The sequence below is a fragment of the Rhinolophus sinicus genome, linkage group LG02 (genome assembly GCF_036562045.2).
Source record: "Rhinolophus sinicus isolate RSC01 linkage group LG02, ASM3656204v1, whole genome shotgun sequence".
In the NCBI taxonomy this organism is placed as follows: domain Eukaryota; kingdom Metazoa; phylum Chordata; class Mammalia; order Chiroptera; family Rhinolophidae; genus Rhinolophus; species Rhinolophus sinicus.
The window spans coordinates 16,162,934-16,179,635 of NC_133752.1; the positions used below are offsets into that span (position 1 = coordinate 16,162,934).

Here is a 16,702-nt window from a genome sequence, read left to right on the forward strand (position 1 = left end):
TGGTTCTATCTTTTTGGAAACACTCTGTTCTTCCTGGGCTTTTATGTCTATTTCCTTCACCAGGTTATGAAAGTTTTCAGTCATTATTTCTTCAAATAGGTTCTCAACCCCTTGCTTTCTCTCTTCTCCTTCTGGTACCCCTATGAGGTGAATATTGTTATGCTTGATGTCCCAGAGATCTCTTAAACTATCCTCATTTCTTTTTTGGATTCTTTTTTCTTTTTGCTGTTCTGAATGAGTGTTCTATGCTACCTTGTCTTTCAAATTGCTGATTTGATCCTCTGCTTCATCTAGTCTGCTGGTGATTCCTTCTAGTGCATTCTTCATCTCAGTTATTGTATTCTTCATTTCTAACTGGTTCTTTTTTATGGTTTCTATGTCCCTTTTTATGTTTGCTATCTCTTTGTTGAAGCTTTCACTAAGTTCCTTGAGAATTCTTACAACCACTGTTTTGAACTCTCTCTGGTTGGTAGCTTGCCTCCATTTTGTTTAGTTTTTTTCTCTGAAGTTTTCTCTTGTTCTTTCATTTGGGACGTATTTCTTTGTTTCCTCATTTTGGCTGCCTTTCTGTGTTTGTTTCTATGTACTAAATAGATCTTCTATGTCTCTCAGTCTTGTTGAGTGGTCTTATGTGGTAGGTGTCCTATGGGGCCCAGTGACACAGTCCCCCTGGTCACCTGAGCTAGGTGCTCTAGGAGTGTCCCTTGTGTGGGTTGTGTGTGCCCTCCTGTTATAGTTGAGCCTTGATTGCTGTTGGCATGTCAGTGGGTGGTATTGATCTTCAGGCTGACTGGCTGTGGGGTTTGGCCACGTCCATAGCTTATGGGCTGCTGTGCAGGGGGCTTACCCCATGGAGTGGTATTCATCCCAGCAAGCTCTGGTGCCTGTTGAGACCACCCTTTGTGTGTGCCGCTTGGGTGGTGCTCTGCTGTGGTGAAGTCAACCTCCAAGTATGTTGATTTTGGGGCCTCTTGACAGGGGCTCCAGTGCAGGCCCAGATTAGCCACAGCCTGTGACTGGCTGAGGAGTACATGGTAGAATCTACAAAGTGATCCATGGTTGGTCGCTGCCTGTGCTGTACCTGGAGGCATGTGGGAGAGGCCACACTGCGAACTGAGGACTGCTGCCACCAGTGCTGGGTCTGGACTAGCCCTGCAAAAAGCCAGGACAACTGAGGCCTGCTGCCACCTACTGGCTCCTGTAAGGTTCAGCCGCTGATAAAGCCTCCTGCAGTACGCAAGTTGGGTGAGGCAGGGTCTCAGTGAGTCAGCAGGGTGGAGCAGCAGAGCTTACCACGCCAATCAAATTCAGATTTGGCCTGTGGGGGTGGGCTCAACACAGGAAAGATGGCTCCTGCCTGCCGGCTGCTCAGGAGAAGGGCTCCACACAGGGAGAATGGGGACTGTCCCTCTGGTCCTCGCTCTGAAGTTACACAATTCAGTCTCTCCTCATATGTCTCCAATGACCCTAGAGTCACTGTCCCTCCATTGGAGCCCAAGATGAGTGCCTGTGCGGACCATTTAAGAGGATGTCTGGGTTTCCTGCAGCCTTCCATCCCACCTGGATGGTCGGAATCCCCACTGTTTTTCACAGCCAGAAGTTGTGGGGGCTCCTCTTCCCGATACCAGTGCTGCAGACTGGGGTGGGGGTGGGGGGGTCGGAGTCCCTCACTCCTTCATGGGGAACCTCTGTGAACAAGATATCTTTCTTGATTTTCAACTGCCACACATGGGTGTGGTATCAGCCTGTTTAGCATCTTTGCCCCATCCTACCAGTTTCTACATGGCCTCTTCTTTAAATCCTTTGTAAAACCTCTGTTCAATTATATTTCAGATGGTTTCTCCAGGATTGTTGTTCTATAATTTAGTTTTAATTTTGATGTGTTGATGCGATGAGGCAAGCACAGCGTTTATCTACTCTGCTATCTTGGCTCTCCTCTGTAGGAAAGACTTCTTTTAGAAGATGGCATTTGAACCAAGATAAGAGGAACCCAGCCTTTTAATAGCCTGGGAAAGAATATTCCAGGCAGAGAAAAGAGCATATATAAGGAAGGAAATGAGTATAAGTGTGAAAAAAAGAAATAAGAAAAACACCAGAGAGGCGGATAGAGTTAGTAAACAAGAGGGAATTGGCTAAGATGAGGTCACTGAGGTAGACAGGGGCCAGATCGTGTAGGACCAATAGGTCATTGGAAGGAGTTTGGATTTTTAAAAATCTCAATGAAAATCCATTGGAGGATTTTAAACAAGGGAGCAATATTATCTGTTTTATACTTTGTAATAAGTCACTTTAGTTGCTGTAGAAAAATCAACTATGGGGAGAAAAAGGCAACAATGGGAGCAAGGAGACTGCTCTGTAAGCTATTAAAGTAGTTCAGGTGAGAAACGATGGTGACTAAACCTAGGTTGGTGGCAATAATGCAGGTAAAATGTAGTTGGCTTTGGGACATATTTTAGAGGCAGAGCCAACAGGATATGCTAACATTGTCTCAGCAGAAGTTCAGGATCGCGGAGAGAAAGGAGAAGAATAAAGGATGTCTGACCAACTGGATGGATGTTTATTAAGATGAGGAGGACTTTGGTGGGTGGGTTGGAGGGAATGAATCAAGAATTCCGCTTTGGTCATGCTAAGTCAGAGATGCTTGTTAGACATCTATACGGAAATATCAAGGAAGCAGCTGAACATGTGTCTAGAGTTGAGGGTTGAGATATACATTTGGGAGTCCTCAGCATAGCGATGTTACTTAAAAACATGGAACTAGGTGAGATCACTTGATCCATATTGAGAAGTAGAGTGAGAACCAGGCTCTGGGGTTTTCCTGCTGTCCTTTAATTTGCCAGTAAAGGAAACAGAAGAACCAACTGTCAAAACCAGATGACTGAAGAACCAGACATCAAAACCAGGTCTCTTCAACCAAGAATAGTTAAGATAGTAAGAAGGAAATGTTAAATGTTTCTAAGACGCCCAGTGTATTAGGCAGGATTTTTGCTTTATGGTCTTCATTCCCCAGTGTTCCACCTGTGTATGTTACATTATATGGCAAGAGATACTTTGCAGGTGGAAACAAGTTATAGACTTTACAATAAAGAGATTATCTTGGATTATGCTGGCAGGCCCAAAGTAATCGCGTGAGCCTTTAAAAATGGAAGAAGAAGGCAGAACAGACAATCAGATTGATGCGATGAAAGAGGAGGCAAGAGGTGTTAAAAGTATGCGAGGAGCTCAACCCACCATTGCGGGCTTTGCAGGTGGAGGAAGGGGGCCACAAGCAAAGAAATAAGTGTGACCTCTGGAAGTTGGGAGCAACCCTTAGCAGATAACCAGAAAAAAAAAAAAAAATAGTTCTGCAACCGCAAGAAACTGAATCCTGCAAATAACCTGAATGAGCAAGGAAAAACATTCTTCCCTAGACCCTCTAGAAATGAATATAGTTCTGCTGATATCTTCATTTTAGCCTGGGGAGTCCTCTGTCAAACTTCTATCATATATAACTATAAGATAAATTATTTTGGCTTTAATCTGCTAAGCATGTAGTAATTTGTTTCAAGCAGCAATAGAAAACTAATACAGAAGTAAGATGGGACAGATATCTGATCACTGGGTTTGGAATGATGGAGGCCATGGGTGACCTTTCTATGAGCTGTTTCGGAAGAGTAGTGGAGATAAAAACCCAAATGAAGTTGGTTGAGTGAATAGAAGATAAAAAGACATATAGACAATTCTTTCAAGAGGAGCAGAGAGACATGACACAGAGTGATAGATAATGCCATGAGTTCTGATCCACTGTCCAGGCCCCAGAGAAAGGGTTCAAGCTGGTAAAAAATGGTATCGGGTCCCGCTGGCAAGAAGAGATGTGCATTAATATGCCACACAGTTGGACCACTTCTGGATTGCCATATAGGTCCACTAACATTTGAGGGATCTGGGAAAGATATAAATGAATGCTTTTGGCCTGTGGCATGCATATCTTCACTTCCCTCGCTGTTTGTACACCTCAGCCTGAAAACTATTATTTTATGTATTTGTCTAGTAATTTAGTTGTTAAGGGAGAGGGCTAAATCTGGACTCTGTTGCTTCATCATGGCCAGAAGCAGAAGTCTTACAGTATGTTAGTAAAGTAAGTCTATATATAGACTCTTAGAATATGCTCCAAAATCTGGCGGGGAAAGTCTTCACTTATTTTTCTTTTTATTTCAAAATTTTCTTAGCTATTTGGGTCCCTTTCTGTTTCATATGAATTGTATAATCAACTTACTAAATTCCTTGAAAAAGTCCTGTGAGGATTTGGAATGGAATTGCATTAAATTTGTATACTACAATGAGATATAGCTGATAGTCTTACATTTGCATATACCTTGCCCTTGGACAGGAAAAATTAATATCATAAAATAACACTTCTCAGCTGCAGGATGCTGTTGGTGGCCTGGAAGGGAGAATGCACGATACAATTGGAGTGTGCATTAGAAAACTCAATGGAGGACAGCTGGCCAATGTAAAGCTTGTCAGCTGGAAGGATGTGGGAACTCCACTGGATGAAAACACTCAAATTCTAAAGACTGAGGAGATCGAGTGACCTCAGAGTTTGTTATTTGAGAAAACAAGGTGGAGAGAAGTGTAGATGGTAAGAAAGGGAGATACACATGCACGTATAAAATACTATGTCTGCATACACAAGTGCATAAATTTGTAACTACTTAAATTAAAAAATGCAAAGTGAATTAACTATAAAAACAGGTTTAAATGACTTCCTGTGTGAGAAGCAGTGAACAAGCCAAGATAGAGGCTGGATTTTTCTGAATATTACCTTGCTTTTAGATTTGACTTTAAAACTATACATACTCATATTTTACACAATTATACATCAAACTTAAATTTTTAATGAGCAATCCCTAAACACTGAAAGTAAAATAAAACAAATGAACTTAACCCAGCTGGAATCAGGTTGGTACCACAGCTACAAAGAGAGAACCAATTTAAAGTGACTTTTAAAGCACAGTTATTTGATAGCCCATCCTTAGTGGGATATGCCCTGAGGGCATAAAAAGAATTGCAGAAAATATATTACCCTGCTCTCAGAAATCTCATCGTTCGTTTTTTTGTTCTTGTTTTTTTAAATTTTGGAATATTAGGGAACAGTGTGTTTCTCCAGGGCCCATCAGCTCCAAGTCAGTCTAGTTGTGGAGGGCACAGCACAGCTCCAAGTCCAGTTGCTGTTTTCAATGTTTGGTTGCAGGGGGTGCAGCCCACCATCCCATGTGGGAATTGAACCGGCAACCTTCTAGAGAGCTCGAGCTCTACCCAACTGATCCACCAGCCGCCCCTCCGGAAGCTCAGCGGCAGCTCGTTTCTTCAATCTAGTTGTGGAGGGTGCAGCTCACTGGGCCATGTGGGAATCGAACAAGCAACCCTGGTGTTCAGAGCTCGCGCTCTAACCAACTGAGCCATCAGGCCACCCCAGAAATCTCATGTTTTAAAGACAGTGTGGAGATGGTTATATCTGAGATTATGCTATACGCAGAGTGGCCTAAAGTAAACAAATAGTTCTGTTGGGATTGTCAACAACTGAAATTTTTCAGTGTGGCAGAAAGAAGATCAGTCAGTTAAGTAAACACGCTGTAGTCTTTAATTTGAATTGGAATTATTAGTATAAACTCATGACATACGTAATCTTACCAACAAACATCATTTCCTACTATGTCCACTGAAAAAGTCCAGAAACAGTGACTAAGCCAGTAAGATTAAGGGCCCAGATGGTTGTCCCAAATTCAATTTCCCCGAGAGGGCAGCAGGCCCCTGGGATCACAGCCGTGACTATAAGGGCAGGAAACGCACCACCTGCCTGAGCATCTCAGCTTCCTGCTCTCTGGTGTGACTTGAAAGATCCCCAGGGCTGTGTCCAAGGGGACAAGCCAACCTGAGGAGGCTCCTACAAGCCCCTGAAACATAAAGATAATCACCTAGGATGCATGCAAGCACCTCAAGACCCGATGACATCTCGCGTCTAAAACTGAAAATATGGTCATTCCACACATGGCAGAGGAACTGGGGAGAGTAACATGGAAACACATCCATCTATTTATGTCCACTAGTTCTTAACAAAACAAACAAAACAAAATTTAGTGTTCCTTGGATTCTTTAGAGGATTCAAGGAAAGCAGCTCATCTGAAACAGACATTTAATTATATCAAGAAACTGTTAATTTTTAAGATGTGATAATGGTTTTCTTTTTTAAAGAAACACTAAAAGTATTACTGACTCAAAAACCCAATTCTCCCCTAAATAAATATAACACAATTGCATTTATTATCCCAAGAGTTTTCTTTCTGGGGGGTGGAGAGGGTTGGGTAAAATTATTTTAAAATCCATATGGAAATATAAATGCCTAAATAGCAAAGAAAACTATGAAGAAGATAAATAATGAGAGATTTGCCTTCAACTGAAAGCCAGTGTTATAAAAATCACTGTAATACGACCAATACAGTATTGGCATAAGAATAGACAAATCAGTGGAACAGAAGAGCGGATCCAAAAATAGATCTCAGTATATATCATAATTTAATATGTGACAAAGGTAGTATTTCAATTCTGTGGGAAAGAATGGTTTATTTAATAAATAGTGCTGGCATAAGTGGCTATTCATCTAGAACAAAATGAACTTGCATCCCAATTTCATAGCAAATCCAAAAATAAATTCCAAGTGTATTAAAAACTTAAATGTAAACAATAAATCTTAAAAGAACATTTAGGCGACTACATGCACATCTAGGGGTCAGAGAACATCTTTTTTACTAAACCCAGAAACTTGGGAAATATAAAAGATAGACATATTTGGTTATACAAAAATTTAAAACTTTTATATGGCAAAAGATACCATAAACAAAATTGAGTCAAAATGTGCATTTAGAAAAATATAGGCAATGCAGATGACAGATAAAGGGTTAATATTTCTTATATACATCAAATTCTTACAAAGTGATAAGAAAGAGATAAATGCTTCCGATTTTTAAAGAGGTATAAACAGGCAATTTATAGAATAGCAAATCCAAATGGCTAATAAACATATTAAAAGGTACCCAAACTCACCAGCAGTCAGGGAACTGCAAATGAAAGTAATGAGGCATTACTCTACAGCAATCAGACTGGCAAAATTTTTAAAAAGCGATATTATCTATTGCAATCTCATGCATTGCAACTCACATGTGAAAATGTGAGTTGTTATTGCCTTTTCAGAGAAAAAAAAAGTCTAGCAGCCTCTATTTAAATAAAGAATCCACATACCCTTCGACCCAGTAATTGCACTCCTGGGAATATAGCCAGTAGAAATAAAAGAACTAGTACAGAAGGCTAAATGGGAACTTGTTTATTGCAGAAGTATAGTGATAAAACCTAAAAACAAAGTGCATCCATAAGGAAATGGTTGAGTAAACTGTGTATCTGCGTCATAAAATACTATGCAGCTACTAAGAAGAAGGAATTAGAACCACTGCCTGTGAATTAGAAGGATTTCTGCAAGATGTTGAGTGAGAAAGGCAAGATGCCAAGAACAGTGTATATTATGGTTCCCAGTGATAAACTAGTATATGTGCACGAGTGTGTGTGCATGTGTAAATGTATGTATTTGTATGTAAGCTTCTGTTTGGTTATGATTACATGAGCTTGGGGGAAAAGCATGGAATGCTCTGCTTGGGGTTGTTAACGGGCTATGCCAGGTTGGGGGGGGGGGTAAGATCTGGGTAGATACTGGAAGAAGAGAAGAAAAAAAAATCTGATCTGATATATTTAAATTTTAGCATAATGATAGCTAAATGACGATATCCTAGAATAATGATACCCTATTAAAATGTGTATATATGTATATATACATTATATATATACATATTATATATACACACATTATATATGTACACATATTTATAATATATATGACGTGTGTATGTACATATTTATGATACATATTAGGGAAAAAAAGCTAGAGTTGAATCTATATCTATATAATTGCAGAGATGTCCATGACACATTGCTGAATTTTTAGAAGCTAGTAATGTGTATGGCTTAATTCCATTTTGTCAAAACAAAGCCCATGCTAAACCCTTGTATTTCTGTGGGCTGTATTAATACTTGTAATACTCAATGAGCCATGAAAAAGACGCAAAAGGATAGATTCCAGGTTGTTAAAATTTGTTACTTCAAAGGGGATTGAGATGGGGATAAAATGACGATTCTCTTTTTCTTTACACATCATTGTATTGTTTTTACTTGTTACAATAAGGCTATATTGCTTTGTGATTTGAGAAATATCAAGCAGAGAAAGTAGAGAAAAATACATATATTGGGTTTTCCATCTAGAGGACATGATATTTTTCATTATATGTTGAGGTCTTTTTTTCCCCTTAGATAACGTTTCTTTATATTTCCAGCCTGCTAAGAATTTTGTTGTTATTGTTTTGTTTATTTGTTTGTTTTAAATCAGGAATGAGTGTTTAAAGTTTATCAAGCCTTTTTGGGCATCTATTGAGATGAACATCTGGTTTTTCTCTTTTAATCAATTAATGTGATTTTATTCTTCTATATCTATTCTGTCCCATGTAGTGATTTTATTCAGTCTTGTTGCTTTAAACATCATACATATGCCAACAATCATTATATATATATATATCCGGCCCAGACTTCTCTTCCAAACGCCAGATCCTGGGTAACTGCCTATTGACATCTCAGGTTGAATGTCTAATTGATAGCTCAAACTCAACACATTCAAAATGGAACTCATGACCACCTTCCCCCTCTCCTAAATTCCATCAGACCTCCTCTCCTTGAGGCTGTCCCTATCTCAGGTGAGGACAACCACCTTCCCCATGTAACCAGTTGCTCAGGTTAGAAAATGTGAGTCATCTGTGGCTTTTCTCTTTCACACTGTACACACAATGCATCAAGAAATCCTGCTTATTCTACCTTCAAAATATATTCAAAATTGACCGCTTTCCTCCTCTCCACTGCTTGTATCCTCTCACCTGGATTACTGGTTGTCCTGTGTCTGTTCTGGCCTTTTTACAGTCTATTCTCAACATGACACCCAGAGTCAAGCTCTTTAAAATGGACATTAGATCAAATCACTCCTTTGTTCAAAGCCTTGCACTCCCCTCTCTCCCCTACACACTTTCCCCCTGATTCTGTCCCCATTTTGTTTGAAGTCCAAGTTCCATACAAGGGCTACACAATCCAGTTTCCTCTTACCTCTTGACCTGCTCTGCTATCCTAGCTTACTCCTCCACAGCCATTCTGGCTTCCCTGAAGTCCTTAGAACATGACAGGCCCACTACTTCTACCCCAGGACCTTTGTACTTACTGTTCCCTCTGCTTTGAGTACCCTCCCAGACAGCTGCTTCGCTAACTCTCTTCTCTCCTTCTCAGTGAGGCCTACCCTGACCACCTCATTCCATAAACAGCTCCTTACCCCCTACACCCACAAATCTCCTTTGACCCCACTTACTTTTTCATTTTCCATAGCACTCATCCTTCCTGACAATACTAAAATGCTTATTAAGTGTCTCTTATTGTCTGCCTTATCCCACTAAAACATAAGCTCCAAGAGGATAAGAATCTTGCTTTGTCCTGATCTGACCCAAATGCCTAGAACAGTGGCTGCCCCATCACAGATGCTTAACCAATATTCGTTGAATGAGAGAATGAATTAGTGAATTGAGTTAGCTCTGAGTACGGATCTCCTCCCAAAGTCACCTTCCCAATACTGAGATTCCTCTTTTGCCTGTGTTTGGAGCTGTGATAGTCTACAGGATATTTTTTCTCTTAAATATGATTCCTTTTGCTTTTTCTCTTTTAGGAATAATTCCAAATTTCTTTGTTCATTAACAAAGTTTTTTATTGTTCCCCACACTGTTACCGATTTATTCTTTTTAAAAGTACCTGTTTGGTTCATTTCATAGGATTTGGTGAAGGAGTAAAGGCAGATGTGTACACTCATCCCCTCATCCTTGACCTCAGAGAATTGGGAGTTTATTAGTATGAGTCCATCTTTCTGAGTCTGAGTGAATCTGATGAACTTGACTTACTGGACGTGGGGCCCTGGTGACCCCATCATTACAACTGTAGCCTTGCGAGGCCTGGCTTGGCCACCAGCTGGCCTTCCGCTAATATCTCCAGCTCCAGCCTGTTAAATGTAATAGTGCTCACAGTAACCAAGTACTTTTTTAATTCAGAGAGGAAATGAATCGCACTGCATAAATGTTAGATAATAAAAATGAGGTTCTAATGCCTGACACATTTCCTTTCTACTAATCGACTCAATCTTAAAATCAAAGATATCCACCCACAGCCTTAGGAAACTCATTGAAAATCTTATGCAGCTGAAGAAATTTCTAATCTCCTTTTACCATGGCTCTACTAGTCAATTAAAGACTTTTCAAAATGTAAAATATGCATTTATGTGTGCTTTCAAAGTCACTAAAGACCAGATTTTGACCATTGATTTGTACGCTGAATATGCCTGCCTTATGAAAAGAAATTTGGTTAATTTGGGAGTTTCGGATTGTGCTAAACTATTTTTATTTCACTTTCCCACTAGCATAGCATTTCTAAAATCTTGCCTTTTATTCTTTCCTTTAAAAAAATATATATATATATATATATATTCTCAATGCTTTTGGTTTTTAACTTTTATGAAAATTTGTGACTGTGTTGGACTGGAAAGAAATATGTCTACTGTGAGCCCTTTTGTTCAAGGCCAAATGTGTGTTCATAGAGATCACAAAATCACAAAACGTTGACCACAATTATTATTTTTAAGACTGTGACTTGTCCTGTGACTATTAATATCAGCCAATACGGAGAAGAGACCTTGAGCGTATCAGCTTGGTCAGCACCCTACATGTCAACACTCTGTCAACTGGATAAACCAGTTTTCCCAGATTTTTATGTTCAGACAATAGACCCCTGTCCTTTGGCCTCCTGTGAACAGTCTTATCCTTTCCCCTTACCTTCCTCAAGATACTCCAAATTAGAATTCCAGTTTGTAAGCCATTTGTACAAATGACTTCTATTATCTTAGGAAAACCTATGGGAATGGAGGTCCTCATGTTATTTTGAAGTTTATTCCATTATTCTAGCATCCTGATAGTAAATAAGTTCTTTCTTGTGTTCATCCAAAACTTTTTTACTTTGCTGTAAACTTATTTTCTCTTAATCAAGATTATTGGACATGAAAAATCATTGCTCATTATCTTCTGTATTATTCTTGGAGACAATGCACAAGTTCTCTCTTTGGTCTGTTCTATTTTAATGTTTACTTGTGAAAAACTGGAAGCCTACTTTTCATTTTTCATCATTTTTGGATGCTATTCAGCAATTCCATGTGTTTATTGAAATGTGGTGGCCAAACTGGGACCCCATTTACCAGATCTTTCTAGAGATGGTAGTTTTTGAAAGATTGAAACAATAGGAGAAATTAAACAGGAAATGACAGATTTTACTGTCTAAAAATTTTGATTCTGTACCATGAAAATTAATAAAACTGGCTGGGAAAGTATTTGCATCACATATAACTGACAAAAGTTCCTATCTACACTATCTAAAGAATTCACTCACATGTATGAATATTTGCTTATACACAAGTTCCAATTTTTAACGAATACTTTTCTATTCAGTTTTTAATTAAAACAATTTCTTTGAGTAATATCACACTCCAGTAGAGACATGAATAAATAATACTCTTATTGGTCACTGCTCACTTTTCCTCAAACTTTAGCTGACACGTCGTGTCTTGGTAGCCCCCAATAAGTCTTTGGGAAAGTGAACTCTTCTTCAAACTCTATAATTTTATATTCCATAACATATTGTACTTCTCTTGTTATAGCAGTCGCACTATTCTGCAATTATTTATATGATTGTCCTCCCTAGAAAGATCTCCCTTCTCAAGCTCTTAATCAAAGATGTGCAACATACTGCAACAATATTTTGTTCGAGAATTCTTTAATATATTAACAGATGTGTTCTTTTTGCCTAGGAATTTAAAAATATGAATATTATTTAAAATATATTAAAAGATAGGAATTCTCCTGAAATTAATTTATAAATTCAGTGTAATGCCAGTCAGAATGCAGGGTTTTAAAAAAAAACTTAAAATTATTTTGAAGTTCATCTAGAAATACAAACATGAGAGAAGAGCTAGAAAAATATCCACGGAAAAAAAGAAATAATAAAGGGAAATAGCCCTATCAAGTATTTAAATGTTCTATTAAATTACAGTGATTAGCATGCTGTGAACTAATATGGAAGCAGAAACTTCTATTAAATAAATAGAACGGGAAATTCAGAAACGATCAGAAGTATGTGTGTACATTATTACACGATAAAGTTAGCCTCTCAAGTGTAGTGGTAAAAAAGGAGGTCTATCCAATAAAGTATGTGGTAAAAAATGGAAAGCTGTTTGACAAAGCTTGTCTGGACCTCTACATTACTTCTTCCACCAAAGGAAATACAATGGTTTAAACTCCCAAAGAAATGCCATAACAACAACAAAAACTCTAGAAAAAAACATGGGTAAATTTGAAAAAATAAGTTTGAATAGAGAAGACGTGAGATTCAGCATGTTATGAGATTAGGACATGAGATTAAGAAACCACTGATGATAAGATTATTAAATTTTTTTAAAAATCCTGATATTTTCATGCAGCAAGAAAAAGCCCTCAAAAACAAACAAATAAACAAAGAAACCCTCCATAGACAAAAATCAAAAGACAAGCAAGACTCGGAAAGAAAAATGTTTATAATATATGATATATAAAGCACAAATCTCTTTAATATGCAGAGTTCATACTAATCCATGTGGAAAAAATTAATGATCCAATATAGAGATGGACAAAGAATATGAACACAGAATTCATAGGAAGGATAAAGGATATAAACAGAAAATTCATAAGAAAACAGTAAAATTTATAGGAGATGGACAAAGGATATGAACACAAAATTCACAGGAGAGCTAATAAATACATAAAAATATATTAGAAGAGTATCAAAGTAAAGTGATGAAATTCCATGTTTTACCTATCAGATTAGCAAATATATATGTATATATTTAAATTGGTGACATGAATTGTTGGCCCCAGGGAGGGGAAATAGATACTCCCAAAACAATAAGTAAAGGGAGAGAAGATACATAAAGTATTTGGGAGGGCAATTTGGCAATATTAATAGTAAAAATCTAAATTAGAACAAACATGCAAAACTATGTTTAGGGATTTTGTTGTTGTATCATTGTTTGAAACAAAGAACGCTAGATACAACCTAAATGTCTATCAATAGAGAATTGATTAAATTATGATATAGCTATACAATGAATTTCTATGCAGCTCAAATAGAATGGACTAGAATAGAAGGATATGGTGCCTGTTATATCTTTAATTGAAATTTAAAAAAAAAGCAAGTTCAGAACAGTGGTACAATATGATCCCATTTGTTTTTTAAAGTGTATATACGGCATGTATACTTTACACGTTCAGTCAGGCACTGATTAATGGCAGCGGATATGTTCTGAAATGCATTGTTAAAGAATTTTGTCACTGTGCAAACATCATAGAGTGCACTGCACAGCGTGGCTACCTGGCCTATTGATCCTCGGCTACAACTCTGTGAATCATGTTATTGTACTGATATCATAGGCAATTGTAACACAACGGTAAATATGCATGTATCTAAACATGGAAAAGGTATAGTAAAAATACAGCATAAAAGAAAAAATGGTGCACCCGTATAGGGCACTTGCCATGGATGGAGCTGGCAGGGCTGGAAGTGGCTCTGGGTGAATCAGTGAGTGAGTGGGGAGTGAATGTGAAGGCCTAGAACTTTACTGTACACTCCTGTCAACTTTATAGACACTAAACTTATAAAAACTATTTTGCTTTCTTCAGCAATAAATTAACCTGAGCTTATTACAACCTTTTTACTTGATAAGATTTTTAAAAACTTTTCAACCTGTAATAACACCTCTCTGAAAACACAAATATATTGTACAGTTGTGCAAAAATATTTTCTTTCTTTAGACCTGATTCTATAATAATTTTTTTCTATTTTTCAAGTTTTTAGTTTTACTTTTTGGTTAAAAATGAAGACACAAACACAGACATTAGCCTAGGCCTACCCAGGATCAGGATCACTGATGTCACTGCCTTCTACTTCCACAGCTTGTCCCACAGGAAGGTCTTCAGAGGCAATAACACGCATGGAGCTGTCACCTCCTATGATAGCAATCCTTCTTCTGGAAACCCTCCTGAAGGACCTGCCTGAGGCTCTTCTTGAAGGGGTGTCACTCTTTTCAGAAATATATCCTTGGTGGTTTGCTTGGTTCGTTACCTTTTATCGTCATAGATTTGCCTGTAGGCAGATACTGTAATCTTATGGGACCACTGTCATATATACAGAGGTGCCAAAAAAGTGTATACACATTTTAAGAAAGGAAAACACTGTATTAAAATTGTAATACAATGAATGATGCTATCATTCATTTGATGAACGCCATCTTTTGAGAGAACATCATACAACACATTGCTATGTAATTCAATTCAACTTTGAAAAATAACACATAGATAACATGTCTTAAAATGTGTATGTAGTTTTTTTGGCACCCCCGGTACCATTTGGTCATTGACTGAAATATCATTATGTGGTACATGACTGTATTTATATAAAAACTATCTGGAAGGATACACAATTTATTAACTATGGCTATTTCTGGAAACGGAATTGAGAGGAGAAAGATTTGAAAGACTGTTGCTTTTTTACTTTATTATATTCTTTTATTTTTGTGAGTGTAAAGTATTTTTGTAGTTACATTTTAAAACATTGTAAAATATATATATATTTTACATAGCAGTTATTAGAAGCAAATCCCTTGGATAAACAGTTAGGCAACACAGGATGACAGCGGTGGGACTAGGGTGAGGTGAGCGAGGCATTTGCCTTGGGGGTAAAATTTAAGGGGATATCAAAAAACTCAGTAGTCAAGATAAGTGATATTTTCATGCAATATTTTTTAAAAATTAAGTTAATGCCAAAAACCCTATGATGAGCAAAATATCAAACATTTAAATGAAGTCCTGCAATTGCACAACTTGCCTCACTCACCTCTCACCCTCTTCCTCGTCCCCATGGATCCTGTCTTCATTTAAAATGTTGTTGTTTTCATAATCATTGACTTTTTTAAAACAGACTTTTTGTTTTGAAATGATTATGCATTCCTAGGAAATTGCAGAGATAGTACAGAGAGGTCCTGTGCGGTCTTCATCTAGTCTCCTACAACAGTTACATTTTACATAACCACAGTACAATGTCAAAACCAGGAATCTGATATTTGTGCAATGCGTGTGTGTGGTTCTATGTCATTTTATTAACATGGGTATAGTTGTGGAACTGCCACCACACTCAAGATGCAAAATGATTGCATCCCGTGAGGATCTCCCTCATGCTACCCTCTCCCGTCACACTCATCCTCCCCCTTCCCCTGTCCTTAATTAACCCTGGCAAAAACTTGTCTGAGTTCTGCAGCTATAATACTGTCACTTTAAGAATGGTACCTACATGGAATCATAGAGAATGTGACCTTTTGAGATTGTTTCCACTCAGCAAAATGACCTTTAAAAGTCCACCCAAACTGGTGTGTCCATCAATAGTTTGTTCATTCTTATTGCGGGGCAGTATCCTATGGTATGGATGTACCAGACTTTGTTCAACCATTCACCTATTGAGGGAAATTTTGGTTATTACAAATCGTGCTGCTATGAAAACTGATGTGCAGGCTTTTGTGCAGATGTAAGATTTCATTTCTCTAGAATAAAAGCCCTGGAGTGCAACTGCTATGTTGTATTATATTGTAAGTGTATGTTTAGTGTTTTTTTTTAAAGAACTTGACAAACTATTTTCCAGAATGGCTGTACCATTTTACATCCCCACCAGCAAGGCATGAAAGAGCCACTTTCTCTGCATCCTCCCCAGCATTTGGTATTTGTTATGGGCTGAATTATGTCTTCCATAAATTCATATGTTGAAGTCCTAACTACCAGTACAGGAGAAGGTGATTGTATTTGGAGATTGGATCTTTAAAGAGGTGATTAAGAGTAAATGAGGTCATTGGGGTGGGCCCTGACTTAGGACGACTGGTGTCCTTACAAAAGAGAAGATTAGGACACAGACACACACACAGAAAAGACCATGTGCAGACAAGGAGAATACAGCCATCTACCAGCCAAGGAGAGAGGACTCAGAATGAAATCAACCCTGTCAACACCTTGCTATCAGAGCCTCCAGAACTCTGAGAAATAAATTGCTATTGTCTTAAGCCACCCATCTGTAGTGTTTGTTCATGGCAGCCCTAGTAAACTAATACAGTATTGTCACTGTTTTTAATTTTAGCTCTTCTGACAGGTGTACAGTGATATCTCATTGTAGTATTAATCCCCCTTTTTAATTCATTTTGATTTCTTGTAGGGGTAAAGGAAAGTTATTGGATGTTGATAAGAACTTAGCTACAAAAGCTCTTTCCTCAGGAATGGTACAGATGAGGGCTTGTCCTTTTTAGTACACAATTGTGTTAAGTTGCAAAGATCCAGCCATCCTCCTGTTATATTTTGCAATAGTAAAATAATTACTGAAGTTGTAAAACCTTTCTGAGAGCTCATTTTTTGTTGTTGTTATAATG

The 16,702-nt window shown here is 37.9% G+C and overlaps 1 long non-coding RNA gene across 3 annotated transcripts in view; it reads left to right on the forward strand.

The window, feature by feature from the left end:
• The window catches only part of LOC141569281 (uncharacterized), a 48,175-nt gene that overhangs the window by 12,299 nt on the left and 19,174 nt on the right, over nucleotides 1-16,702 (forward strand). Inside the window, exon 4 of one of the 3 annotated variants that reach the window (XR_012492785.1) lies at nucleotides 14,193-16,379. The exons of the other annotated variants lie outside the window; for them this stretch is intronic. This is a non-coding gene — a long non-coding RNA (uncharacterized LOC141569281). Of the gene's footprint in view, nucleotides 1-14,192; nucleotides 16,380-16,702 lie in introns of those variants that run through there. 3 annotated transcript variants of the gene reach the window in all.